Source organism: Triturus cristatus, chromosome 2_1 (genome assembly GCF_964204655.1).
Source record: "Triturus cristatus chromosome 2_1, aTriCri1.1, whole genome shotgun sequence".
In the NCBI taxonomy this organism is placed as follows: Eukaryota; Metazoa; Chordata; class Amphibia; order Caudata; family Salamandridae; genus Triturus; species Triturus cristatus.
Genome location: NC_140581.1, coordinates 716,076,130 through 716,103,640, shown reverse-complemented (window position 1 = coordinate 716,103,640; position 27,511 = coordinate 716,076,130).

Sequence of the window (27,511 nt, the reverse complement as noted above, 5' to 3'; positions counted from 1 at the left end):
CTGAAGCTGGTGGACCCTGGTCTGTTAAACCGCGGGTCCAAGCTTGCGGGCTGGCGCATCGTGGGAGGGGGGCCTTCAGGAGGGCAGAGCAGATGGAGCATGAGGTGAGCAACGGTGGGGTGATCATATGGCGGATGGGGTCCACAACATGCTGAGGGAAGGGACATTGTGCCGAGGCATCCGAGCAGGGGCATGGAGATCGATGGGAGAATCTACGACTTGTCGCATGACGATGGGGCTGTGAGGGATTAGAGTAGAAAGATAGTGAGTGTTAGGGCAGTGAGTTACTGTGCTCCTCGGAAGGGCCTTTGCAGAGGGGATACAAGGAGTGAAAGGTCGGTCTTCCAGGAGCAGGTCGGGAGCCGCCAACCCCCACCACCAGCACAATCATATATAATGTGGAAGCATCAATGAAACACAGAACATATTCAAAATGCAACAGGGTATTGTCAAGCACCAGTGCACCAGCAAGAAGGGCATGCGAGGGAGGGGTGTCGCGGGACCATGCACAACCAGAGGCATAATAAAAAAGTGCAAAGTGAGGCATTATGAGTCATAACATGGCATAACATAATATCGATAACATTGTCCCCGACGGTGGGTTAATTAAGTATAAGGCACAACTTGCAATGTCCTCAGCAACAATAAACAACCAAAACAGAGTGATATTCAGCTGTCTGTCAGCGGGTGGACCCTTCGGTCATGCTCCAACCCACATGCTGGCGTGTGAGCAGGATGCGTCAGTCTATGGCTGCCTCAGTCCTCAATGGGCAAAAGACACACAACTGATGGACGGAATGCAGAACAAATCAAAACATTAACCCCCAGTCAAGAGATCTGGGTTAAATCCATAATTCTTTTACTCACTATGCCACCCCACTTTAGACCTGGCCATATGCAAATCAGTCTTGACCCTGTACCTCATGGGAACAGTTCAGCCCGAACTACCAAGCCAGGTCCTCCGTGGACCGGAAACAAGCATCCTAGGACCGGTTTCGGGGTTTCACCCCTCTTCAGCCAGGATAGCATGAATCCAGTGGCACAGTGAGCCCGGGGGCAGGTTTCAGAGGAGAGAATGATTTGTCCCTGTCCTGGGTTAGGGCGGCTACCGCCTGGAGTCCCTGGACTCTGTCTCCTGTGGACCCTGCTGCTCTGTCTGGGTCCCTCCCTGTGTCGATTTCCGATGTCGTTGTGCCAGCCCCCTCCAGGGGAGGCGGGCGGGGACATCGTAGGCTGGGGGTTGGCTTCCTTTGGTGAGAGAGAGGTAATGTCCATATCCTGAGTATAGAGTCCATCCAGGAAACGGCGCAGGTCTTCCAGGTAATAAAAGTCCTTTGATTCGCCTTCTCTGGTGATCCTCAGCCAGGCAGGTTCGAAGAGGCCATACTTTATGTACAGCTGACGGAGCCATGGCCTGAGAGATGAGAAAGCCTTGCGGCGGTCATTAGTTTCATGGGGAAAATCCGCTGCAATGCAGACCTCATGGCACTCTTATGTGTAGGGACCATGGGAGAGGGTGCCGTGCCGTGCCTTATCATGCCTCAGCAAGAAGGCAATGAGGGGCCGGGGCTGAGTCTGGTGATCTTGGCGGGGTGGGCCAATGCGGCGGTGTGCACACTGTATTTCCAGAGGGGGCTTGAAGACAAGGCCTGTGAGCATTGGGAGGGTGTCCCTGAGGAAGGACCTGGCCTTTGACCCCTCCACGGTCTCCGGGAATCAAAAAAATCAGACATTATCCCTCCAGCTCCTGTCCTGTAGGTTGATGACTTACAGGACTAGGAGTTCCTGGTCCCGCTCTGGCACGGTGTTAAGACAGTCTTCCATAGCTGTGACCTGCTGCTCCAGCCGGTTACACGAGTTTGGATCCCTGCAATGTCCGGTGGCATAGGCATTGTCTCTGATTTCAGTGCTGTTATGTTTGAGTCCCTCCCTTCCAGGCACCGGCTTACCAATGTGATTTCTTGGAGGATGCGGTCCGTGGTGGTATCCTGTGCGTCGCCAGTGGTGAGCGGGAGCTGGCTGGACACCGTCGACAATGATCCCCATGGGGGTGGTAATGGGGCGGGTTTGGTTGAGAGCCTCAGTAAAAGGAAGTTGTCGTGCTGGTTTGCCATTTGTTTTACCAGAAGACATGTCCCTCAGTCTCACTCACCTGTGAGGATTCCAGACTCCAGGGCCAAGGTCCGCAGGCAGGGGTGCACGTGGTAAGATGAGGCGAGGTGAGGCCGGTGTAATACTATCAGAACCCCTGGTTGGTTGATCCCCGCAGCCTTGGGCAGTGAGGCCTCGGCAGTGGGCTAGGGTCTCAGTAGATCCCCCTTTGGTTTGACTCCAGAGAGGGGACGTTCTACATAGGGCTGACGGTTCAGATAGGGGAGTGGTGGGCCACTTTTTCTTTTTCTGACCCCCCTCTTATGTCAAGTGGGGAAGGGGGTCTGCTGCTCCAAGCCTTGGACAAAGAAGCGGGCTGTTGAGGGAAAAGGCCTGCTGGCCTGTTTTGTGGCCATCTGAAACCGAGGGTCCTTGGGCGTAGGCCAGGTGTGTGTAGAGACAGGCTTGGCTCCCTGCAGGCTGCTGCTCAGGAAGAGACACCTGGGTTTTTGGCCCCGTGCTCGGCGGCCATCTAGGGAAACCCACACATTTCTGAAAACTAGACACCCGGGGGCTGTATGGCTGTGATTGAAACTAATAAACAAATTATAAAAAAAAAAAAATTAAAAAATGGTGCCTCACTTGTGTGGAAGGTCCAAGTACCCGCGACAGGCAAGGGCCCAACACGTAGTGAGGCAACATCAACATTGCCTATCAAAAAATGTTTTGGGCCCTTGCCTGTCGCGGGTACTTGGACCTTCCACACAAGTGAGGCACCATTTTTTAATTTTTTTTTTTATAATTTGTTTATTAGTTTCAATCACAGCCATACATACATGATTGGACGACATATTCAAGATGTTCAACATGGTAAGGAAGCAGACATTAGTTCTCAATGCATATTACAGCCTCCCCTCACATCCTACTTGCTTATTCATCTCCATTTCGACAGTAGGCGATACACAGAGATTCCCTCGATATGCATTCCAATGCGACCACTTCTTATCCCATTTCTTGGGGCACCCCGAGCCTTAAAAACCTCGGTCTCTGCTAGCATGCATCTATCCATTTCGTTAGCCCACAAGGTGACGAGTGGTGGGTTTACTCCCCCCCAGCCTCTGGCCAGTTCTCGCTTCACCAACGTATACCCCAGTGTTGTGAAGTGCTATTCAGTTTCCGTGAGGTCAGTTGCCTCCCATATGTTCAACAGTCTCAGTTGTGGTTTCAGTACTATGTCTTTCCCCAGGGAGGTTTGCATGTGCTCTGAAGCCCCTTCCCAAAGTGCACGTATCCTTGGGCAACTCCACAGAGTATGATAAAATGTGGCCTGTTGTCCACACCCCTTCATACATAGGTCGTCAGGTCTAGCTCCTATTCTCGCCAGAACTTTCCCAGTGATGTATGATCGGTGCAATATCCGAAGCTGAATCAGCCTAAATCTTTGTGCGATGGCTGCTTCTCGAGGGGACATGAGAGCCGTTTGCCAGTCCTCATCATCTATAGGACCTAAGTCATCCTGCCACCGCTCCCTAAGCTTCTGAAATGTGTCTGGTAAGTTATTGCTCAACTTTTTGTAAGTTAGGGATATTGCCTTTAAATTAAGAGGCCCATCTAATAGACGGTCCTCTAGTGACGACGTTTCTGGTATATCTCTAAAAGACGGGAACGCCGCCTTCAGCGCATGTCTTATCTGCAAATATCTGTAAACTTCTCCTTGCGCCATATGGTAGCGCCTCAGGAGGTCCTTGAAAGTAAGTAGTGCTCCCTTCTGAACCAGGTCTTTCACCGCCGAAATCCCAATAAGGTCCCACTTATCGAACCCAGGCTGATAGCACACCATGCCGAGCTTCTGGGAGAACCACAACGGTGTGGCCCGCGAGAGGACTCCAGCCCACCCCAACCGGGAATTGACTAAGTGCCAGATCTCTAGTGTATGTTGAGTAGGTCCGAAGAACCTCCCCCTCTTTTTTCTATCGGCAGTGTATAGAGCCCCCAGATATCCGGACCGATCAGTTTGATAGCGGTCAAGAACGTACGCTGGGTCGTCAGGGGGGTGATACATCCGGGGGGTGATACATCCAGTGGTTGACAGCTACCAGTTGCACAGCCCAGTGGTAACGCTGTAGGTCAGGGAGTGCAATGACTCCATCGTACCAACCTATCGTCAGTTTTTTCAGTGCTATCCTGGAGGCCTTTCCATCCCACAGCAGCGTACGAATCTCACCTTCAACTGCTCTAAAGTACGAATCCGGGACTCTATGCGGGCAATTATGTAGTATATAAAGAAAACGAGGAAGGGCCAGCATCTTGAAGAGTGCAGCCCTCCTCAACAGTGTTAAAGGCAGCGACCTCCAGTGCTTCACGTCGGCTCGCAATCTAGCCAAAGGGGGGGCCAGGTTGGAGCTATAAAAACAATCTGGGTCTGGTGTAACAAAGATTCCCAGATAGCGAAACCCCTCCGTCGCCATTGGTGAGGCACCATTTTTATCGGGAGACCTGGGGGAACGCTGGGTGATGGGAAATTTGTGTGAGCCCGGTGATGCCACAACTTTCCCACACAAAAATGTGTGAAAAAAGTGATTTTTTTCAGCTCAAATTGAGGTTTGCAGGAGATTCTGGGTAAGGAAACGTTGGGGGATCCATGCAAGCCATACCTTCCTGGAAGCCCCTGGTGTGTAGTTTTCAGAAATGTGTGGGTTTGGTAGGTTTCCTTAGATAGCTGCCGAGCCCCGGGCCAAAAACTCTTGGGACACCCCATGCAAAACCAGGTTGGTTTGTGATAGGTAATTTTGATGTCAGCTCAATAGCTTTTTGGCCCTTGCCTGTTGCGGGTTCTTTTTTTTTTTTTTTTTGAAACCGTTTATTACAAGACTCAAAAAATATACAAAGATGGGCCTACAACCTTCCGGCCGGCCGCTAGCAAACACACATTTATAAAGCACGTGGTGCTGCGGAGGAGCATGCACAGGAGTTAACAGCGTTGAGAGCCACACCATCCAGACCCCACTATACGGTTTCATTTTAAACTTAAAGAACAAAAAAAAAAAAACAAACCCACTAGGCAATCCACAATCGGAAATAGCAGCATGTGCTCCCCTGGAGGGGGGACCCTAACCATCCATAGGAGTCTCAAGAAGGGGAAGAGATCAGGACTAGGGCTGGGTAAACCCAATGCCCGGTACCGGGGGGATGAGTCGGCTAAGGGGACGGGGCCGGCGACGGATCGGGCAATAACGGCGGAGCACAGATTCCCCCGCGGTAGGCGTTCCAGGGGCCCCATACTTTCACCCATATCCCAGGCTTACCTCTCGCCACATACACCACCTTTTCCCGAAGCATGCACCAATCCATATGTTCCTTCCAGGCCGAGACAGTCGGGGGCCTCTGGGATCCCCACAGTTGAGCAATATCGCGCTTGGCCACCATATATCCCAGAGTCACCCACCACGTCTGCGGCGCCGAATAATCGGTAGGTTCCCACACATTCAACAGGCATCTCCTCGCTTCGGGCAACAGCGCCACATGCGTAACCACTCGCAGCACCTCATGCACACCACGCCAGAACCCCTCCACCTCCGGGCACTCCCACAAGATATCCAGAAAAGTCCCCAAAGCACCACACCCGCGCTTACACAACCCGTCCACAGCATAGCCCATACGCAGGAGCCTTGGCCCCGTCATGTAGACCCTGTGGAGTATCTTGAGCTGGACGAAGCGAAGGCGGGCCGGTATGGCCACCTCTTTCAGGGAGGCCACCGCGGAGATCCAGTCCACGTCGTCCAGCTCCAGCCCATCGGCAACCCAAGCCTCACGAAGGGCAGTCAGCAAGCCCGAGCGGTCGTTGATCAGTTTTTTGTAGATCAGTGAGATCGTGCTGTCCGGGACGTGTCCATCCAGCACTCTATCCTCCAGGGGGGAATACTCCGGGATGGAGGCAACGTCCGGAAAGACGGAGCCCAGTGCATGACGGACCTGCAAATACCGAAAGTACTCACTGTCCTGCAACTGAAATTCCGTCTGCAGCATCTCGAACGTTTTAAATCCTCCCCTCGTCCAGAGATCCCCCACTTTGCTGATGCCTATTATGTCCCACTTCTCGAAGCCCTTCGAGGTCCACAGGGAGCCCAACCGCTCAGACGCGTATAGTGGTGACGCCCGGGTCAAACGGTCCTTCCACCCCATAGCTACATTGGCTGCGTGCCACACTCGCACCATGACACGCGTGGGGCCCGTTAGGCGAGCGTCGGGCGCGCTGGAATAGAGCGCTCGATTATAGTCACCACCTGGGAGTAGCATCTTATCCATTTCGAATGCCGGGTTTAAGGCGGGCCCGTATAGGCCGTGATTAATCGCAGCTAGCTGGGAGGCCCAATAGTACCGTTTAATATCCGGGAGGGCAATCCCCCCGTCATACCATGGGAGCGTCAGCTTCGCCAGGGCAATACGCGGCCTCCCGTCCCAGAACAGGCGGCGTTGCAAACTCTCCACCTCACGGAAGTAGCGCGCCGGGACTAGGTCCATAGTGTTCTGCAAAGCGTACAGGAAACGCGGCAACGACATCATCTTAAACAATGCCGCCCGGCCGAGCGGCGAAAGCGGCAGGCGCCGCCAGCGCGCGACGTCCTCCTTCAGGCGCTGGAGGGGGGGAAGCAAGTTCCGATCGTAGCGGGCCTCCGGGTCCAGAGTAATGAAGACACCCAGGTACCTGAACCCCCGCGGGGCGATCTGGATCGGACAGCCCCGCGGGAGGATGGGAGCCTCCCCAGAGAGCACATACACACATGATTTAGCCCAGTTGATGACAAGGCTGGAATTGCGACCAAATGAGTGTAAAACATCAACCAGTACTATCAGTGATTTACGTGGGGAGGCTAGGTACAAGAGGATGTCATCAGCGTATAGGGATACGCGGTCCTCATACTCGGGGGTCCAGCGGAGACCACGGATAGAAGGATGCCACCGCAGCCACTCCGCCAGGGGCTCCAAGGCGAGCGCAAAAAGGAGCGGCGATAAGGGGCAGCCCTGCCGCGTGCCCCGGCCCAGCTCGAACGGAGCCGATACTCTACCGTTCACCACCACCTGCGCCAATGGGCCCGAATACAGCAATTTGACCCAACTGATGAACCCTGGGCCAAATCCAAACTTCGCAAGCATCGCCCAGATGTATGGCCATTCAAGCGTGTCAAACGCCATGGTGGCGTCTAAGGACGCCAAAATGGCCGGCTCCCATATGAACGGGACACGTGCGAGCACCCCATGCAAACGCCGCAAGTTAAGGGCTGTGTTGCGATGGGGAATAAAGCCGGACTGGTCCTGATGAACCAAATCGCCCACCACGCCGACCAGCCGATTGGCCAGTACCTTGGTGAGAATTTTGGGCTCCGCATTCAGTAGCGAAATGGGCCGATAGGATGTAACCGAGGTCTCCCCTCCTTGTGGATAACCACGATTGTAGCCAGACGCTGGTCCAACGGGAGGGAGCCCACCGAGTGGGCCGCCAGGAACATAGCCCGGAGGTGTGGTGCCAGCGTATCCGGTCGCAACTTGTACAACTCGATCGGGAGACCATTAGGACCCATGGCTTTGCCGGAAGCGACCGAGCGTATGGCGAGGGCGATTTCGTCGGAGGTGGGAGCGGCGTCCAGCGACACCCTGTCCTCCCCCGAAAGGGACGGCAGCGCGATATCCCTGAGCAGGGCACGGGAATCCTCTTCTGAGCAGGAAGACACCGGGGAATACACCCCACGGAAATAATCAACGAAACAGGAGACAATTTCTTCTGGCTCAGTTACACACACACCATCCGTTTTCTCAATCAGCGGGACCACACGATTCGCTCTCTCTTTTTTGTCCAACCACGCTATCAGTTTACCAGCCTTATCACCCACATCATACAGTCGCCCCTGTTGCTCTCTACTGAGGCCCCCGGCCGCCTCCGTGACGAGGGCCCTATAGGCCGCTTGCTGGAGTTGGAGGACATGTAATGCGGCATCCGTCACCCCACCTTCTAGATTACCCTCCAACTCGGCTATTTCAGCTTCCACCCGGGTCACCTCCTCCCGCTCGCGCCTCCGGGCGTGGGAAATAAGGGATAGGGCCTCTCCTCGGAGTACTGTCTTGAAGGCCTCCCATAGTGATACAGCCGAAGGCACGGACCCCACATTCTCGTCAAAATATCGCTGAAGGGATTTAATCAAGTCAGCGCGAATGGTGGGGTCGCGCAGGTACCAGGGATTGATCGGGACCACCCTACCCTCACCCCTCGGAAAGACATCAAAGTGTAACAAGAGCGGGGAGTGGTCCGAGATACCCCGTGCCAAATGGCGCACCTCTCCCACCCTCCCAGCATAGGCCGCCGGGACAAGGACATAATCTAGTCGTGAGAGACTACCATGGGCCCCCGAGTGGAAAGTGTACTGCAGCTGCGTGGGGTGTTTTAAACGCCAGCAGTCCACCAATCCCAATGTATCCAAGAGGCCAGATAGCCACGCCTGTGCCCGGGGGAGGTCCCTAGGGGGGTGACGATCCACAGTCCCAGAAACCACCGCATTGAAATCCCCCCCACCACTAGAAGCCCCCCTGGAAGGCCAAGGAGAAGGCGCCCCAGGTCCGCAAAGGTGGTCGACTGCAGCCCCGGTGGGATGTATACTGACACAAAGACAACCACTTTGCCCTCCATTCTTCCCACCAAGACCGTGTAACGTCCCCTGTCATCGTGGAGCACCTCATCAATCTCCAACGGGAGCGAGTTCTTCACCATGATGCCCACACCCCTTGAGCCAGACGTGAAGCCCGAGTGGGCCACTAGGCGGTAGCCACGCCGATTCATGGCGCAGAAGGAGTTGTCAATGAGGTGTGTCTCCTGCAGAAAAACTACATCGGGCGAGATTCGCTTCAAGAACTGCAGGACCACACCTCGTTTGATCCTGTCCCCCAGTCCATTCACATTCCAAGACAACAAAGTTAATTCCCTACCCCCCATCATATACAGAAGCCATCATTCGTCCCCCCGAGAGCACTTTAGAACTAACACAAAAATACTTTTGCCTTGTGGTGAAAACGAACAACACCCCATCCCTACCCACCCACCCCAACAAAACTCCCCCCTCCCTGCACCCCTGCATGAGCCCGAACAGCCCCCCCAACGTGCAGTGTGCCTGTCACCCCATATATAGTTAAACTAACTAGACCCCCTAGAGGAGGAGGGAGAACCCCCAATAGACCCTACACAACCTCCATAGGAGGGGAACTTACACAGACAGACGCATAATCGAAAGTGGCATCATTTTCGTCCAGAGCGAGGCCTAATATTAAACCCTCAGTCCCGATCCAGTGGGCCGTCTCCCCCCGCCGCCCCCCCCCCCCCCGCCCCCCGATCACGATCCCCAGACAGAGTATCCAGCCAGTCCCCGGCCGCTTCGGGACGATCAAAAAAGTGCGTGCGACCTTCCACCTCCACTCGCAGCTTGGCTGGGAAGAGCATGGCGTATTTGAGGTTTAGGTCCCGAAGACGGCGTTTGACGCCTAGGAAGCTCAGTCTCTGCTTCTGGACCGCTGGGGTGAAATCAGGGTAAAAATTCACCTCCATATTGTCAAGCTTAACCGGTCCATGCAGTCTGGAGGTTTGCAGGATAGCGTCTCTGTCCCGAAAATTGAAAATCCGGGCAATGAGAGGTCTCGGAGGGGCTCCGACCTTCGGCCTTCCCCCGGGAACCCTGTGGGCCCTCTCCACAGCGAAGAATTTACTCAGCCCCCGTGGCTGGAGATGGGTAGCAATCAGGTCCTCCACAAAGAGGTCCGCCGCCGCCTCCTCGCGTCCCTCGGGCACCCCGATGATGCGGATGTTGTTCCTCCGGGCCCGACTCTCGGAGTCCTCCAGGCGTCGATCCATAAGCGCACTCGCCCGACTAAGCCGGCGCACCTCTGTTTGTAGGGCCGCCACATCTGTCGTAAGGCCCGATGCGGTGTGGGCCAAAGAATCAACTCGGTCGTTGGTTTTGGAAAGATCGGCCCTCTCCAGGCCAACATCCACGAGGACCGAGTCGATCTTCTGCGCCAGTGTATCGAACCGCTGGCCCACCGAGGCCTTCATCTCGGCAATGGCGCCCATGACATCTCGCAGAGTCAAATCCGCGGGCAGGTCCGGGGCATCAGGAGGGCCCTCAGGGGACTTGTGCGGTCCATCGGGAGATCCCTTCTGGAGGGTATAGCGGTCCATACTGTTGGCCTGATGGACGGCTCCACGCCGGGTCGATTTGATCTTTGCCCGGTCTCCATCTTGTTTCGTGGCCATGGCCACCAGTCTCCCAGTCGCACCAGCCACGTCGTGAAGGGCAGGCAAGCAGGGCCACGAGCTCCGGGCGGGGCAACCTCAGATCAGCGGGGTGGATCACAGCCGGCGGGTAGGCAGGGTCTCCCAGCGAGGCCACACCAACACAAAGAGCCCCGCGACCCAACCCCGCATAGACGGCAAGGGGGTGCGAAAGCGAAAGCGAAAGTGCGGGGTACGCGAGTCGCCAGGCCCTGCCTGCTGCTGTTGTTCGCTTTGCCACTGGATCACCCCTCAGCGCAAATCCGTGGTCCGGCGAGGAGAAGGCCGCAAACCGCAATCGGTGCTCACTCCGGTGTCCGAGGTCCGATTTGGAAACGGGAAACGGGTGCCACCTCAGCTCAGGCTCACCAACACAGTCCCCTCATCCGGGACAGGATAATTTCAGGATAATCGAAGGAGGTTGCGGAGGTCCTTGGGAGCCTCGCACCTACGCGGCCATCTTGGTTGCGCGCTAGGCTCCCCTGTTGCGGGTTCTTGACCCACCCACGCAAGTGAGGTATCATTTTTGTCGGGAGACCTGGGGGAACACTGCTTGGGAGGAAATTTGTGGATCTACCCTGATTCCAGAACTTTCCCACACAGAAATTTGTGAAAAATTTGAATGTTTAGCCAAAAGTTGAGGTTTCCAGGGGATTCTTGGTAGGAGAATGATGGGGGACCCACCCACGCCATACCTCGCTGGACTGCCCTGGGTGTCTAGTTTCCATAAATATTTGGGTTTGGTAGTTTTCCTAGATGGCCGCCGAGCCCGGAGACAAAAACCCAGGTGACCCCCCTTGCAAAACCAGGGGGCAGATTTATGTTGCACTTGCGCCACTTTTGCGCCGCCGTTGCGTCACTTTTGTGACGCAGCAGCGGCGCAAATGCTGCACCATGGTGCGGGGTATTTACAACGTGACGCATCTGGGAGAAGCGTCACGTTGTAAAGCCCTGCGCCACATGTAGGCGTTCCAGGGCAGGTGGGGGCGTTCCGGCGCAGAAACGCCTCCTAAAAGTGGCTGAGTGAAATCTACAAGATTTCACTCAGTCACTTTTAGGCCCATGCTGCGTCAAAACCCTGTGCCTGCTTGAAGCAGGCGTAAGGATTGACGCAGCATTGTACAGATAGGGCCCCCCAGAACATTGCTGGAGCTGCGTCGCGCTTGCGACGCAACTCCAGCAATGCGCCACTTTTACGGCACAGATGCGTCACGCATCTGTGCCGTTTTTGCCCCATGGTGCGCCGCATTATAAATGCGGCGCATCAATGGTGGCGCAGCTGTGGCGCATAATAATTGGCGCATCCCTGCTGATATGCAGGGATGCGCCAGTTAACATAAATCTGCCCCCAGGTGTTTTGTGATAGGTCATTTTGATATTGCCTCAATAGGTTTTGGGCCCTTGCCTGTCTCGGGTACTTGCCCTACCCACGCGAGTGAGGTATCATTTTTATCAGGAGACCTGGGGAAACGCTGGGTGTGAGGAAATTTGTGGATCCACGTAGATTCCAGAACTTTCCCACACAGAACTTTGAGAAAAAAGTGAATTTTTCAGCTAAATTTGAGGTTTGCAGGGGATTGTGGGTAGAAAAACGTTAGGGGACCCACACAAGCCATACCTCGCTGGACTCCCCCGGGTGTCTAGTTTTCAGAAATGTGTGGGTTTGGTAGGTTTACCTATGTGCCGGCTGCGCTAGGGCCCAAAATCCACAGGTAGGCACATTGCTAATAACAACTCCGTGCCTAGGTGGCTTTCTGCCACCCGGGGGGGATATCGGGGGGAGGGGGTTGCCCCGATATACCCCCAAGGGGGGCAGAAATACTGTGGCTATTTTTTGGGGGTGTGGGGGCATTGGTATGCCCATTCTGGGCAGCCCCCACGCATAAAAAAAGCCAGCGTAATGGTTGGCATCTAGTGGGCTTTTTGCCCCCCCAGGGGGGCAGATTGAGGGCTGCTGCCCCTACCTCCCCCCTGGGGGGCAGAAAGTCCACTAGATGCCAGGGAGTTTTTTGGGCAAATTTTAATTAGGGTGGGGGCTGCCCAAAACGGGCATGCCAATGCCTCCACCCTAATTAAAATTTGCCTAAAAAAATCCCTGGCGTCTAGCGGGCTTTTTGCCCCCCGGAGGGACAGATTGGGGGATACTGCCCCATCTCTCCCCTGGGGGGACAGGAAGGCTGTAATTTTTGCGGGGAGGGGGTGGGGACACGGGCATGTCTGTTTTGGGCAACCCCCACCCTAATTCAAATTTGCCCCCAAAAAATCCCTGGCATCTAGTGGGCTTTTTCCCCCCCGGTGGGGCAGATCGGGGGCTAATGCCCCCATCTGCCCCCCAGGGGAGGCAGAGGGTCCACTAGATGCCAGGGAGTTTTTTGGGCAAATTTTAATTAGGGTGGGAGCATTGGCATGCCCGTTTTGGGCAACCCCCACCCTAATTAAAATTTGCCCAAAAAAATCCCTGGCGTCTAGTGGTCTTTTTGCACCCTGGGGGGGCCGATTGGGGGCTACTGCCCCATCTGCCCCCCAGGGGGGCAGGAAGGCTGTAATTTTTGCGGGTTTGGGGGCATGGGTTTGGGGGCATGGGCAAGCCCGTTTTGGGACCCCCCACCCTAATCCAAATTTGCCCCAAAAAATCCCTGGCGTCTAGTGGGCTTTTTGCTCCTCCGGGGGGGAAGCAGATTGGGAGCTACTGCCCCATCTGCCCCCCAGGGGGGCAGAAAGGCTGTTATTTTTGCAGACTGGGGGTGGGGGCATGGGCATGCCCGTTTTGGAAGCCCCCACCCTAATTCAAATTTGCCCCAAAAAAATCCCTGGCATCTAGTGTGCCTTTTACCCCCCGGAGGGCAGGTTGGGGGCTAATGCCCCCATAAATCCACTAGAAGCCAAGGAGTTTTGGGGCAAATTTTAATTAGGGTTGGGGCTGCCCAAAACGGTCATGCCAATGCCCCCACCCTAATTAAAATTTGCCCAAAAAATCCCTGGCGTCTAGTAGGCTTTTTGCCCCCCTGGGGGGGGCAGATTGGGGGCTACTGCCCCATCTGTTCCCCAGGGGGGCAGGAAGGCTGTTATTTTGTGGGGGAGGGGTGGGGGCATGGGCATGCTTTTTTTGGGAGCCCCCACCCTAATTCAAATTTGCCCCAAAAAAACTCCCTGGAGTCTATTGGGCTTTTTGCCCCCCCCCCCGGCGGGGCAGATTGGGGGCTGAAAGTCCACTAGACGCCAAGGAGTTTTTGGGCAAATTTTAATTAGGGTGGGGGCTGCCCAAAACGGGCATGCCAATTCCCCCACCCTAATTAAAATTTGCCCAAAAAATCCCTGGCCTCTAGTGGGCTTTTTGCCCCCCGGGGGGGCAGATTGGGGGCTACTGCCCCATCTGCCGCCCAAGGGGCAGGAAGGCTGTTATTTTTGCAGAGGTGGGGGTGGGGGCATGCGCATGCCCATTTTGGGAGCCCCCACTCTAATTCAAATTTGGCCCCAAAAAACCCTGGCGTCTAGTGGGCTATATGCCCCCCCCCCCCGGCAGGGCAGATTGGGGGCTGATGCCCCATCCACCCCCCGGGGGGCAGGAAGGCTGTTATTTTTGCGGGGAGGGGTGGGGGCATGGGCCTGCCCTTTTTGGGAGCCCCCACCCTAATTCAAATTTGCCCCAAAAAATTCCCTGGTGTCTAGTGGGCTTTTTGCCCCTCCGGGGTGCATATTGGGGGCTTCTGCCCCATCTGCCCCCAGGGGGGGAGGAAGGCTGAAATTTTTGCAGGTGGGGGTGGGGGAATGGCCATGCCCGTTTTGGAAGCCACCACCCTAATTCAAATTTGTCCCCAAAAAATCCCTGGCGTCTAGAGAGCTTTTTGTCCCCCCGGCGGGGCAGATTGGGGGCTAATGCCCCCATCTGCCCCCCAGGGGGGACAGAAAGTCCACTAGACGCCAAGCAGTTTTTGGGCAAATTTTAATTAGGGTGGGGGCTGCCCAAAACCGGCATGCCAATGCTCCCACCCTAATTAAAATGAGCAAAAAAAATCCCTGCATCTAGGGGGCTTTTTGCCCCCCCCGGGGGGCAGATTGGGGGCTACTGCCCCATCTGCCCCCCGGAGGGCAGGAAGGCTGTTATTTTTGTGGGCGGGTGGTGGGGACACCGGCATGCCCGTTTTGGGAGCCCCCACCCTAATTCAAATTTGCCCCCAAAAAATCCATGGTGTCTTGTGGGCTTTTTGCCCCCTCCGGCGGGGCAGATTGGGGGCTAATGCCCCCATCTGACCGCCGGGGGGGCAGAAAGTCCACAAGATGCCAGGGAGTTTTTTGGGCAAATTTAATTAGGGTGGGGGCTGCCCAAAACGGGCATGCCAATGCCCCCACCCTAATTAAAATTTGCCTAAAAAATCCCTGGCGTCTACTGGGCTCTTTGCCCCCCCAGGGGGGAAGATTTGGGGCTAATGCCCCCAATCTGGCCCGCCGGAGGGGGCAAAAAGCCCAACAAGACACCAGGGATTTTTTACGCTGTCATTTTTGCGGGGTGGGTGGGGGCATGGGCATGTCCATATTGGGAAGCCCCCACCACAAATTATAAGAAAAAAAAAATCCCTGGCGTATGGTGGGCTTTCTGCCCCCCGGGGGGGGCAGATTAGGGGCTGATGCCCCCAACTGCCCCCCAGGGGGGGCAGAAAGGCTGTACATTTTGTGGGGTGGGGGCATGGACATGCCCTTTATGGGCAGCCCCCACCCTAATAAATTATGCGGGCAAAAATAAATATCCCTGGTGTCTAGTGGGCTTTTTGCGCCCCTGGGGGGCAGATTGGGGGCTACTGCCCCCATCTGGCCCCGGGGGGTGCAAAAAGACTAAATGATGCCAAAATTAATTGGGGGAGCAAAGGCCCTTGTCCAAGGGGCCGCTCCCCCCTCCATGGTGTCTAGTGGGTGGATCCCTGCTTGGTAATCGCCCTCCTTGGGCGATCCCCAAGCAGGGATCCACTGGGGAGGGGTGCCATTTGAAAGGGGAGATTCTCCCCTTTCCAATGATACCTCTCCCGTCTTTCTACGTGCCCGGAGGGCTGAGATAGCCCCCTGAGCACATAGAAAGTGAAACTGAAATGAGCCCAAAGGCTCATTTCAGTTACGGTTTCTGTGCAATGAAGACAGCGCGACGTGCGCGCTGATCTTCATTCCACAGAAACCAGGGAGGGGGCCTCGGGAGCTGGGGAAGCTCTTCCCCAGCTCCCAAGGTCAAAGGGATTAAATAGAAATCCCTCTGCTGTCTGCAGCAGAGGGATTGTGTGCCCCTGGCCTCATGACGGAATGGTTCCGTCATGAGCACAGGGGCACCGATGCTCATGACGGAACCATTCCGTCATTAGCATCGAAGGGGTTAAACCGACGAACCAGCCGAAGGCGATGGGAGCCCAGACTGGGATGGAAGGTTCCAGCAAACCAGGAGGGCCGCCTTGAGGACGCATTGCATTGCATTACGTGTCTGGTTATGGCAGAGGAGGAAGGAGGGGGCCGTGCTGTAGTCTAACTGGGGCCTGAGATAACATTGATGTTTAATTTCAGGAAAACTTGCAACCTTAGCCTTAACCTTTAAAGAGTGGGAGGGCTTTCTGATTATCGACGGGTTTCATTTTTCAGTGGCCTATCGCATGTAAAACACTTTAATCATATCATCAGGGCACAAGTCGGGGTACACGTGGGTGGACGGTGTCCACCCACTATTTTCATAGGGTGAACGTCATCCACCCTGGCAAGAAGTTGGGTCCTACTGAATAATGTGCTGAAGTCTTCCCGGTGTAATTTCCAAACACCGGGACCCTCGCAGCAGCTCCTGCACGTTGTCTGCTTTCCATCTGCAACAAGCAACAACATGAAGGCGGCAGGGGCTTTCTTATTTAAGACTCCTTCTGGGCCCATAACAAAGGCCGATTTTGAGAGGTCATCAGGGCTCCTTTTGTTTGATTCTCCTGGCTGGGAGCATTCAGGAGCCTCACCCCTAGAATCAAATGCAGCGGCGGGGAAACAAAGGCTCACACCTTGTTAGCACTTCACACATACTTGAGAAAGGCAGCTTATCACTTTGTTCAGTCCCTGTTTAGGAGATATGCAGAAACTGTAAGAATGTCAGATATTTTGGTCTTTTCCAGTATTTACACAAAACAAATTGCATTTATATAGAGCTGACTACCCCTGAGGAGGCGTTGAAATAATGTAAGTTCAACTATTTTTTCTTGTGTAGCCCTACTCATCCCAATGCAGGGTGTCAGAGCGCTTTACATCAGTAAATGTAAATGTAAATGTAAATGTCAAGGTACTTATAGAGCGCACTGTCACCAGACGGCCACCTTCCGGTGTCGCCTTTGCGGTTTCCTGGCGCTGATACTCATACCGCTGTGGAACCCCTCCTGGCTTTCCCTGTGAAGAGTCCACTCCTGGGCACCCCCAGGGTGAAGCCAGGCATCCTTAGCGCTGTTGGGGCCGGTGTGGAGGCTAAGCAAGCTATTGCCCAGAGTTGCAGCGTGGGGCCCGTGATTAGAATAGGCACCGAGGCGAGAATAGACAGGTCTGAGGAAATTGAGCCCGAGCCCCGCCGAGGCGGGAATCGAACCCTGGTCCCTGGCCAGAACTCTGCTTCAGGGTCTGCCGCTCTAACCATTGAGCCACACTCCTCCACAGACGTGTATATTACATACACAATAAATTATATAAGTTTGTAAATAAATGTACAGGATGTGTTACATAAAACTGGGGATTACAAGGTGTAGGTCACATATCATCTTCCATAGCTCACTGTGCTATTATCCTCGCAATGCGCTGAAACGCACACATGATAGACCTGCTAAACATATATGTGAGAGCTTAAGATCTGATGCCACTAATTGTGATGCCACTTTCTGTAAAGTCGTGGCTTGTGATATCACTTATGGTGCTGTCACCACAAATGATGTCAATGCCTGTGATGCCACGTGTGATGTAATGCGCTGTGATGTCATGCGACGTGATGTCACACGATGTGATGTCACGCATCGTGATGTCACGCATCGTGATGTCATGCGACGTGATGTCACGCGATGTAATGTCACGCGACGTTATGTCACGCAACGTGATGTCACTTGCAAAGTGCCTAAGTGATTCCCCCCACTTCTTTTTTTAGGACTTGTGCCCTGCATATCATTACTATATCCATACTGCTGATACTTTCGGGAAGCACTCACAAGACTAATAAGGAATGTTTTGGATTGTCCCGAACCACTGCAGACTATTAAAACGCACGCCGCCAAAGTCGGGCGGGCTTGGGTAATAGCTTTTGAGACTAAAGGAGCAATTTCTCCCAAACGAGCACTAGAGGAAAAGGATTAGGTTTCTCTATTATTTTGTTTCCTTCTTTCTTTATCTTCGGTTTTGGTGGTTTTGATTTTAGACATTATCTCCTTCCTTTAAATCACAGGAATTAAAAATAATCCCTCACATGATTAACCTTGTGAGAGACCAATTCCCACAGAGAAAATAAGAGCACCTTTTTGCTAACCTTGATCTGGGAGAAACAACCAAAATTTACCTAAGGATTATTTTCCTTTTCCGAGGGTACCGACAGACAGGATCTTCAGTCCTGGAGGAAAAAGGGGAAAAAGAAGACTTGAGAAACACATCAAGCTATAAAAACAACTGTCAAAATAAAGCAATACTACTATAAATCCTCTTACGTCGCATCCTATATTGCATGCCGAGTGCCAACATTTCACCAAGGATGTTCCCTTAAGGAAGCCCAGGTAGATTTGTATGAGCAAAATGGAAAACAATAAAAAAAACTTAACAACCTGCTCAATTTTTGCGATTATCTGTTATTCTTCTTGCTTTCTGTGCTTTCTTCTCAACTACTGACTTCCAGTTTTTTGTTTTCCTTTCTCTCTTTCTTCAACCTTGAACTACCATTCACTCCCAGTTTTCTAGTTCTGTATTCTTATTTATTTAATGCTTCAGGCTTTCTTGTAAATTACCCTATATTTCTTCCTTCCAGCCACTCGTTTATTCTGTCCTTTCTCCATTGGGTCCAAAAGAAACACGAAGGTGAAGAGAAAAAAATAATCTTTCTGAAACGAAAGGACATCATCCAAACATTGCCTCATACCGCCCTCAGTGTAAATTGTTACCAGCGTATTAGGATTTGTATTGTGTCAGTGCAACCTTCTGACCATCTTTATATTCCCTCTTAAACCACCCAGCGCCTTCCTCTGATTTATAATTGTTCAGAACTTGCTCCACCATGGCTTGTACTAAAGCCCTGGAAGGGAATGTTTGCTCACCCTAGTGGAGCGACCTGGGAATCACCAGCTTTCCTGGGAGTCCATGTGTAGGATTTCCTCCTCCACAAGATCGTCTGGCACCTCTGGGTTATTCCCAGCATCTGGCACGGATCCCTGCAGTAGTGCTCATCAGGATCACCATGCCTCTTGTGCAGAGGATACTTGACCCTTTGGGATTAATACAATTTTTCCTCTCATTTTTATTGTCTCTTCCATACGACTTAGCTAACTGACACTCACCTGATCCTCCGATGGATCTTGTATTGTGCCACTGAGGGGTTGGATTTAAGAGATCAAATATCCATATACCAATGAGGATCAGGAATTGGATCACTGACTCAAAAATGTGTAATTAAGTTAATGTATATGACTCTCAGCAGTAAACTGTATAAGTAAAGCATTATTACAGCTAGTCCAAACCTTCTGAAAACATTTAGCAGGACTAAAATCATGCAAACTAATAATTCTGTTAAGGCAATACAAACCAATAACATTAGGACTGAATGATCAGAAATTTCTCTGTGCCGATCTCACCCCATCATTAATAAAGCACTAAGGAGACAAGTTATGATAAACCAGAGTATATGGTTTATTTAAAGGTGAATTTATCAAAGAAATAAAAAGGGCATACATCATTAATTAACATTTAAGATCTATAGTGTGTAGTACAGTCTAATTAGTTTAGGCTTGTCATAAATTAAAAGGAGCTTTGGAAGCAAGGACATGTACCACGACAGCTCATGTGTAGTGTCCCATTGAGAAGGAGTCCAATATTGGCGCACACAACGTATGCGTCTGCCGGGAAAAAGCAAGTAGAGTCTGCAAAAGTTTCCAAAAAGACAGATCAAAGAGAAGTCTTCAGGGTCTGTCAGAGAGCTATCCAGCCATCACAACGTCCATCCACCAAAACAAGTATATTATAATCCTCCAGTTCTGGGGCGACACCTCCTTGGACACCCCATTGTATCAGACCACTCAGTCCATTGGTCAGTTCGTATAAGGTGATTATCATATGGCGTAAAGGAAGACAATCAATCAATCAATCAATCAGAGTGCTTGTAAAGCGTGCTACTTACCCGTGAGGGTCTCAAGGTGCTGAGGGGGGGTAGGGGGGGGGGGGTGCCGCTACTGCTCGAAGAGCCAGGTCTTGAGGAGCCTTCTGAAGGCGAGTAGGTCTTGGGTCTGCCGTAGGTGGGTAGGGAGGGTGATCCAGGTTTTGGCGGCGAGGTAGGAGAAGGATCTGCCGCCGGAGGTTGTTCGTTGGATGCGAGGGACAGCAGCGAGGCCGAGGCTGGCGGAGCGGAGCTGGTGGGTGGGGGTGTAGAAGCTGAGTCTGGTGTTCAGGTAGGCTGGTCCGGCATCATGAAGTGCTTTGTGTGTGTGGGTGAGGAGCTTGAAGGTGATCCTCTTGTTGATGGGGAGCCAGTGTAGGTCTCTCAGGTGGGGTGTGATGTGGCTGCGGTGGGGGACATTGACGATTAGTCGGGCTGAGGCGTTTTGGATGCGTTGTAGTCGTCGTAGGTATTTGGCTGGGATTCCTGCGTAGTCCAGTCTGCTGCTGACGAGGGCCTGTGTCACCGTTCTTCTTGTTTCGGTCGGGATCCACTTGTAGATCCTACGGAGCATGCAGAGGATGTTGTAGCAGGAGGAGGAAACGGCGTTGACCTGCTTAGACATGGAGAGGGAGGAGTCAAGGATGAATCCTAGGTTGCGTGCATGGTCGGTGGGTGTTGGTGCTGTTCCCATTGTGGTCGGCCACCAAGAGTCGTCCCAGGCTGATGGGGATGAGTCCGAGGATGAGGGCCTCCGTCTTGTCCGAGTTCAGCTTAAGGCGGCTGCTCCTCATCCAGTCGGCGACAGCCTTCAATCGCTCGTGGAGGTTGGTTTTGGTGGTGTGTGGGTCCTTGGTGAGGGAGAGGATGAGCTGGGTGTCGTCGGCGTAGGAGATGATGTTGAGGTCATGATGGCGGGGCCACTTGTGCGAGGGGGGCCATGTAGACGTTGAACAGCGTCGGGCTGAGGGATGAGCCCTGGGGGACGCCGCAGATGATGTTGGTGGCTTCGGATTGGAAGGGTGGGAGGCGGATGCTCTGGGTTCTGCCGGAGAGGAAGGACGTGGTCCAGTCAAGGTACTTCTCTTGGATTCCGGCTTCAAGGAGGCGTGTCTTTAGAGTGTGATGGCAGACCGTGTCGAAAGCGGCTGACAGGTCTAGGAGGATGAGGGCTGATGTTTCTCCGTTGTCTAGTTGGCACCTGATGTCGTCTGTGGCATCTATGAGGGCTGTCTCGGTGCTGTGGTTTCGTCTGAATCCGGATTGGGACGGGTCCAAGATGTTGTTGTCTTCCAGGTGGCGGGCTAATTGCATGTTGACGATTTCCTCGATGACCTTCGCCGGGAGCAGGGAGATGGGCCGGAAGTTCTTGAGGTCCTTGGGGTCCGCCTTGGGCTTCTTGAGGAGGGCGTTGATTTCGGCGTGCTTCCAGCTTTCCGGGAATGTCGCTGTTTTGAAGGAGATGTTGATGACCTTCCGTAGTTGGGGTGCGATGGCTGCGTCTGCTTTGTTGAATATGTGGTGTGGGCACGGGTCTGACGGAGATCCTGAGTGGATGAGTTCATGACCTTGCGTGTCTCGTCGTCATTGACGTTGGACCAGGAGGTCAGGCGGTTGGCGCTGGTGGTGTTCGCAGGGGAGGTGGAGTCTGGTGTAGTCTGGCGGTCGTGGTGTTGAACCTGTCGTGGATGTCAGCGATCTTGCGGTGGAAGAAGGCGGCGAGTGAGTCGCACAGTTCTTGTGAGGGCGGGATGTCGTTGGCGTTGGCGCTGGGGTTGGAGAGTTCCTTTACGATGCTGAAGAGCTCTTTGCTGTCGTGTGCGTTGTTGTCCAGGCGGTCTTTGAAGGAGGATCTCTTGGCTAATCTGATGAGGTGGTGATGTCTGCGGGTGGCGTCCTTGTGGGCTGCGTGGTTGTCCGGTGTGCGTTCGTGGAGCCATATCTTCTCCAGATTACGGCATGCGCGTTTGGAGGTCTGGAGCTCGTCGGTTAACCAGGTGGCTCTCTTGCTGGCGTGGCTGTTGGAGGGTTTCTTGAGTGGGGCGAGGGTGTTGGTACAGTCGTTGATCCACTGTCTGAGGTTGCGGGCTGTGGCGTCTGGGTTGGTGGGGTCGGTGGGTGGGTTCTGGGTGAGGGTGGTGATCTGCTGGTCTTCAGTGACTTTGCTCCAGCAGCGGCGAGGCAGCTTTTGGGTGCGGTGGTGCGTGGTCGGTTTCTTGAAGGTGAAATGGATGCTGCGGTGGTCGGTCCAGCGGAGTTCGGTGATGTGGTCGAAGGCAACGTGGGTGCCTGTGGAGAAGACGGGGTTCAGCGTGTGGCCAACGGCATGGGTGGGTGCGGTGACGAGTTGTCTGAGGCCGAGGTTGGTGAGGTTGTCGATCAGGGTGGCGGAGTTGGCATCGTTGTTGTTCTCGAGGTGGAATTCAGGTCCCTGAGGAGGATGTAGTCCGTGGAGGCGAGTGCGTGGGAGCTGGAGAGGTCGGCGATGGTGTCGCTGAACTGAGCCCAGGGTCCGGGGGGTCTGTAGATGAGTGTTCCTCTGAGGGTGGTGTTGGGGTCAGTGTGGATTCGGAAGGGCAGGTGTTCGGCGGTGTTGAGGGTGTCATCTGCGTGGGTGGCCACCATGAGGGTGGACTTGTGGACAATGGCTATTCCTCCTCCGATTCCATTGGCGCGATCCCTGCGGGTGATCTTGTAGCCGTCCGGGATGGCTATGGCAATGTAGGGCGCCGAGGAGTCGTTCCACCAGGTCTTGGTCAGGAAGGCCACGTCTGGGGCGGCGGTGTCGAGCAGATCCCAGAGCTCGACGGCGTGTTTGTGTGCGGAGCGGGTGATGAGAAGTATGCAGCTGAGGTGGTTGGGTCCAGTCCTTATAGAAAGAGCTGGCACTGATCACGTAAGTTTTCAGATCATCTAGTATAAGTAAACTTCCAGACAATGGCCCTTTAACAACAGTCACATAAGTAAGTTCAAGAGGACAGTTTCCCATAGCATATGTTCCCAAAGTATCAACTTTCATTGCAATTGTCGTCGTAAGCGAGTGAGTACTCTTCTAGTAAGACACAGTTTCACTTCACATTGAAAATTAAGACAACTTCTCGCGAGTGTAAGATGAAAAAAAGTAGGAAATGCAGGCCTCTAATAAAGTTAATTTAAAATATGCAGAATATGAAGTAATGGAAATATACATTTTATAGAGGAAGTCAATATTCTAAAAATCCTTTCAACTTATAAGCACTCAGAATAACATATACAATTATTTCAAATCATAAAATATTAATATTGTTTTAAATGTTTTACATTAGTCCATATGTGAAGATTATTATCTGACGGTTTCAGAACATTCACAATAAATATGGCTATGCAGCATTAGTTTTCTATTCTCATTTGGTGCACAATTTCACATATGTAATTCATAAAATTCAGAATGAAACCCTTCAATTTCACATGTGAAATTATCTAGATCACATTAGATTTCATTAATTCTTTACACACATTACTAATTCAATGAGGATGATTAGGAATTACATAACATGTGAGTACATTACTTTAACATTTTAATGGATGTTGAAAGAACATGTTGAAGTTGGTTAATAAAATATGAACCTATTTTATTCAAATTAATACGATTTCATCTATTCTACAATTAGCTGCATGTTTTTACAATGCAGTAACTAAGTTCTCTTACATTTATTTCTGATGTCTCTTTATCGTGTGGTTAGTGAACGTTTATTCATGTATTACTTAAAACGTCTCGAAATCGGTTTATGCATCTAGTATAGATTCATACCGCTTTTCAGCTGTATCAATCAGCATTTTCTTCCAGTTCCGCTCCAACTCTCTTGCTGGACCATGCTGCAGCTTTGCACTGGTGTTTCTGGATTCCTTGTCTCATTCAGAGGTTGCTCTTCCCCCTAAAACACAGTCCTTCCTTACTGTTGTCTTTTACCTACTCTACATCCTTCGTCCTTTTGTTCTCTGTATCTCTCCTATTCTAATCTTTCATCTTTCTTCCCTTTCTATACTTCTCTTTGGAAGTCCTTTCTCCCTTTAACTACTTCTGATTTCCTTTTCCGGTCCTTTGTGCGAGCCCCCATTCTAGTAGATCCACATTCCTGTACTCAGGTAATTCTTCACCACCTACCCAGTGACACTGAGTTTCTATTAACACCATCCAAAAACCAATGAGACCAAAAAACCCAATACACAAACTACAACAGGGTTCCCGCCCAAGTCCAAAAATGTTGCATGGGGTCTCAGAGGTCTATTAATAAAAGGCCATTTTATCCAGTTAATAGGGCTTGCAATGGTCTGGGAGTTCATATTCACACGGGACACTGCGCAAATGAGAGAACGATTATATAATGAAATGAAAAAGGGATTTATAAAGCACACTAATGCCCGAAGGCATCTAGGCACTGGCCTCAGATAGGTAAGCTGTGTAAAGAAGCAGAATAGAATCAGAGGTTAAATAACCATGTTTTCAGTGCCTTCCTGAAAGCTAGCAGATTGGTTTTGACACTCTCAAGGGAAAGCATGGTGCCTGGAATTGGACTGGGACAGTCAAAACCTCCAGCGGCGCAAACAAACTCCCTTTTAGATGGCAGTATTTAGGCAACTGGCCAGTCCGAGTTAATATTTTCTCATGGCCCTGTACCCCTGTAACTGGAACCCCTGGTGGACTTAACAGGTTAATAAGTTGAAACTGGGAACTGGAGTTTAGGATCAGGAGTCACCTCAATTTAAATACATATATTTCCACTGAAGTAAGAGTAAGGAAGACAACTCAAAGGGTAATGGAATCCGTCTTCAGAGTAGTTTGTGACCAACTAGACTACATTGTTAATTGAAAAATGTTAATGGGACGTTTGAATAAATCACTGATCTAGGCACAAACACATGGCTATTAACTAGTTCAATATAATATAATTTATGCATTAATTGCACGAAAAGCAGATTATATGGTTTGGGGCGCAAAGTAGATTATATGAGTGCAGGCATCGGGATAATATGTGTCTTTGATGATGAGAGTAATATAGGGTTTTCAAGCCCAAATTCCCTGGAGTGGATCCAGCCCAGAGTCATTCATAGACCTCCTCCCTTTGTGGGTGATGCAGAACTGCAGATAGATCTTTCATCTATACAACAAATACGTGTTATTTATTGTTCATTTATTTGGAGTTTCTTATATAACGCCACTCAACTCCAAAGGTCTTCAGTGGAATTTCGATTGAACAGTAAAAATATAAGTAGAAGCACTGACCTGGTTTTATATTTAACTTTAGGCACGCTACAACCATTGCACCCTTTACTTTAGAGCCGAGAGAGAGCAAATCAGCAGCAAGAGGAGGGAAGTTTATAAAATATTGGCGTGGGCGAGTCAAGTCACTCAAAAGAAGAAAAAATAGAAGTGTGTGTCAGTCCTGCCTATATAGATGGAGAGGTGAATTTTGAGATTTTCCTGTAAAAGCCAATGTTCTCATGACATCTTAGCTCTTCAGGGAGAGAGTTCCATAATTATGGGGCGTCCTCACCCAGAGCATGCTTTTAAAGCAGCAGAGTTAGTGTTGAATTTATTTGTCTACGCCCTCCATAGTTCTGAGATTTTTTTTCTTTTCCAGACGTACAAAGGGAGGAATGAAGATAAACTGGTTTTATTTCTATGAAAGTAATACATGCAAGTTTGACGTTTTTATCCTTGTCTCTAACTAAGTTTAAGTTCCTTAAGATCGGTATTCTGTGATCAACTTTTTTGAGCCTGTAGTAAGTCTTGTCGCTGAACGCATCAGGGCTTTTTTAGTTGCCTACGAGCCAAGGGGCACTTGGAAAAAGCTGCACTCAAGAAGTTGCCTGTTTTCATCTATTGTCAGCCTTTCCTCTTTTCAAATAACTTTAACTAATGTTTTCAGCTTTGTCATGTGTCTTCAACTTCATCAGGCTAAAGTTCCTGATTTTACCAGTGCACCAAGTGGAAAGGTAGAGAGGGAGCATGTGTTTCAAGCTAATCATTGAATTTTCGTCTGCAGTGAAGAGCATCTGACACTTGTCCCACTCCAAAACCCCTCAAGCAGTAGGACCCACTGTATGACTACAACCACAAACATAGTGATTGGGACGCACTGGCAGACTACAAATATTGCATTTGTGGTACACTCATGAGAAATTGTTTCAATAGGGCATTTGCAATAGGCTGAGAGCCCTGCAAGCACACCTTTAGGAACTCCTTGGGCGTTTAACAGCATACCTATGAAGTAAATGATGCTCATAAATTGTTTTTTTTAGTTCATTTGAAAATCACAAATGGATATGTGCAATGTTAGACACTGTAATTCTGTGGTGGATTATATACATTATTTGATTTGATTTGTTTCCGAAGATAAAAGTTACTTCTAATTATACATGTAACATGTTGTGTTCTTGTAGTGTTTATCACACCTCCATGTCAGCGATCATTGCTGCCTTCAAATGATCAGTATCTGATTAATCTTATAAAAAAGTATGAAACAAAATCCAGTTTACATACATGGACCTGATCTGAACAGAAACTCCTATAATGTTTACACTTAAGAATACTCATTTCTGAGGTTATGAATGGGCAAACACTGGAATGTTTTACAATGGCAGTGATGACTATTAATGCTCCCCTCGCACAGCGAGTATCAATGAGCCTAGTTACTAGTAGCAGTACATTTATTGCATATATAATACATCATAAAACAATAAAATCAGCAAGAATAATGAAATAAAAAATTACAACCATGGATTTAAAAGTATGACTATCCAGGAAAGCAATACGCAAGATCTAAACATTTTACAAGCTTCCCAATAAGTTTAATATAATAAGCAGAAAAACAATATCTAATTCCTTCATGAATTGATCTACAGTTTGCTTTTATAAAACCAACTTTCAAGTATTTTTTCCTTGCGCGTTGTAAAAATGGACACAAACACACAATGGGCCTTATTTTGATGTCGATCGGAAAGCCTCCGACTGCTAGTCGGAGGCTTTCCAGCCGACATGAAAGGTTTATATTCCAACTGCCGAATTACAATGTCGGCGATCAGAGTGTAAACTGGCTGGGGAAACCGACTGGTTTGCTATGGGCTCTAGAAACCTGTGGGCCAATCGGAAACTGCTCATAATCGCTTAAGGACGCCGTCGGGATTATGATGTCCGTTTCCGACAGCCTTTCCATGTTGGCCTTTCCGACATGAAAAGGCTGTCAGAGAGCACCTTTTTGGGGCCCCTAGCAGGGCCCCTCTCTCCCCTGGCCCTCCGGTTCAGGCCATGGGGGGCACCTATGGTGCCTACCACACTGTGCCTGCCACACGGTGCAGGGATGAGCAAAAACGTACATTGTACAATGAGAGCTTGTGCTGCGGGCAGTTTTGGACCGCCGCACAAGCTCCCATTGTAAAATGGAAGTTTGCGACCGCACCATGTGTGGTTGCATCCTAATTGCAGTGTCAGGTCCGCCGACCGGAGATAATGAGGTCCTCAGTGTTCTAAAGATTCACTCTTATAGCCACAGACGCGACACAGTCTAAGTGAATTGCACTTCCTTTTCCATGATCCTTCAAATTGGGTAATCGGTAGATAAAGAGGGCGAACCTCAAAAACGTGAGCTTACAAGCTGGATTTAAAGTGCAAGAGAGATATCCCTGAGCTTTATTTAGGCAGGTAACATCGATGTAATCTGAATGTTTGTTAACTTGTAAGAGTGCTAAATCTGCCTGTCGCGAGGTGGCTTTGATGGCTTGCTTTATGAGACCTT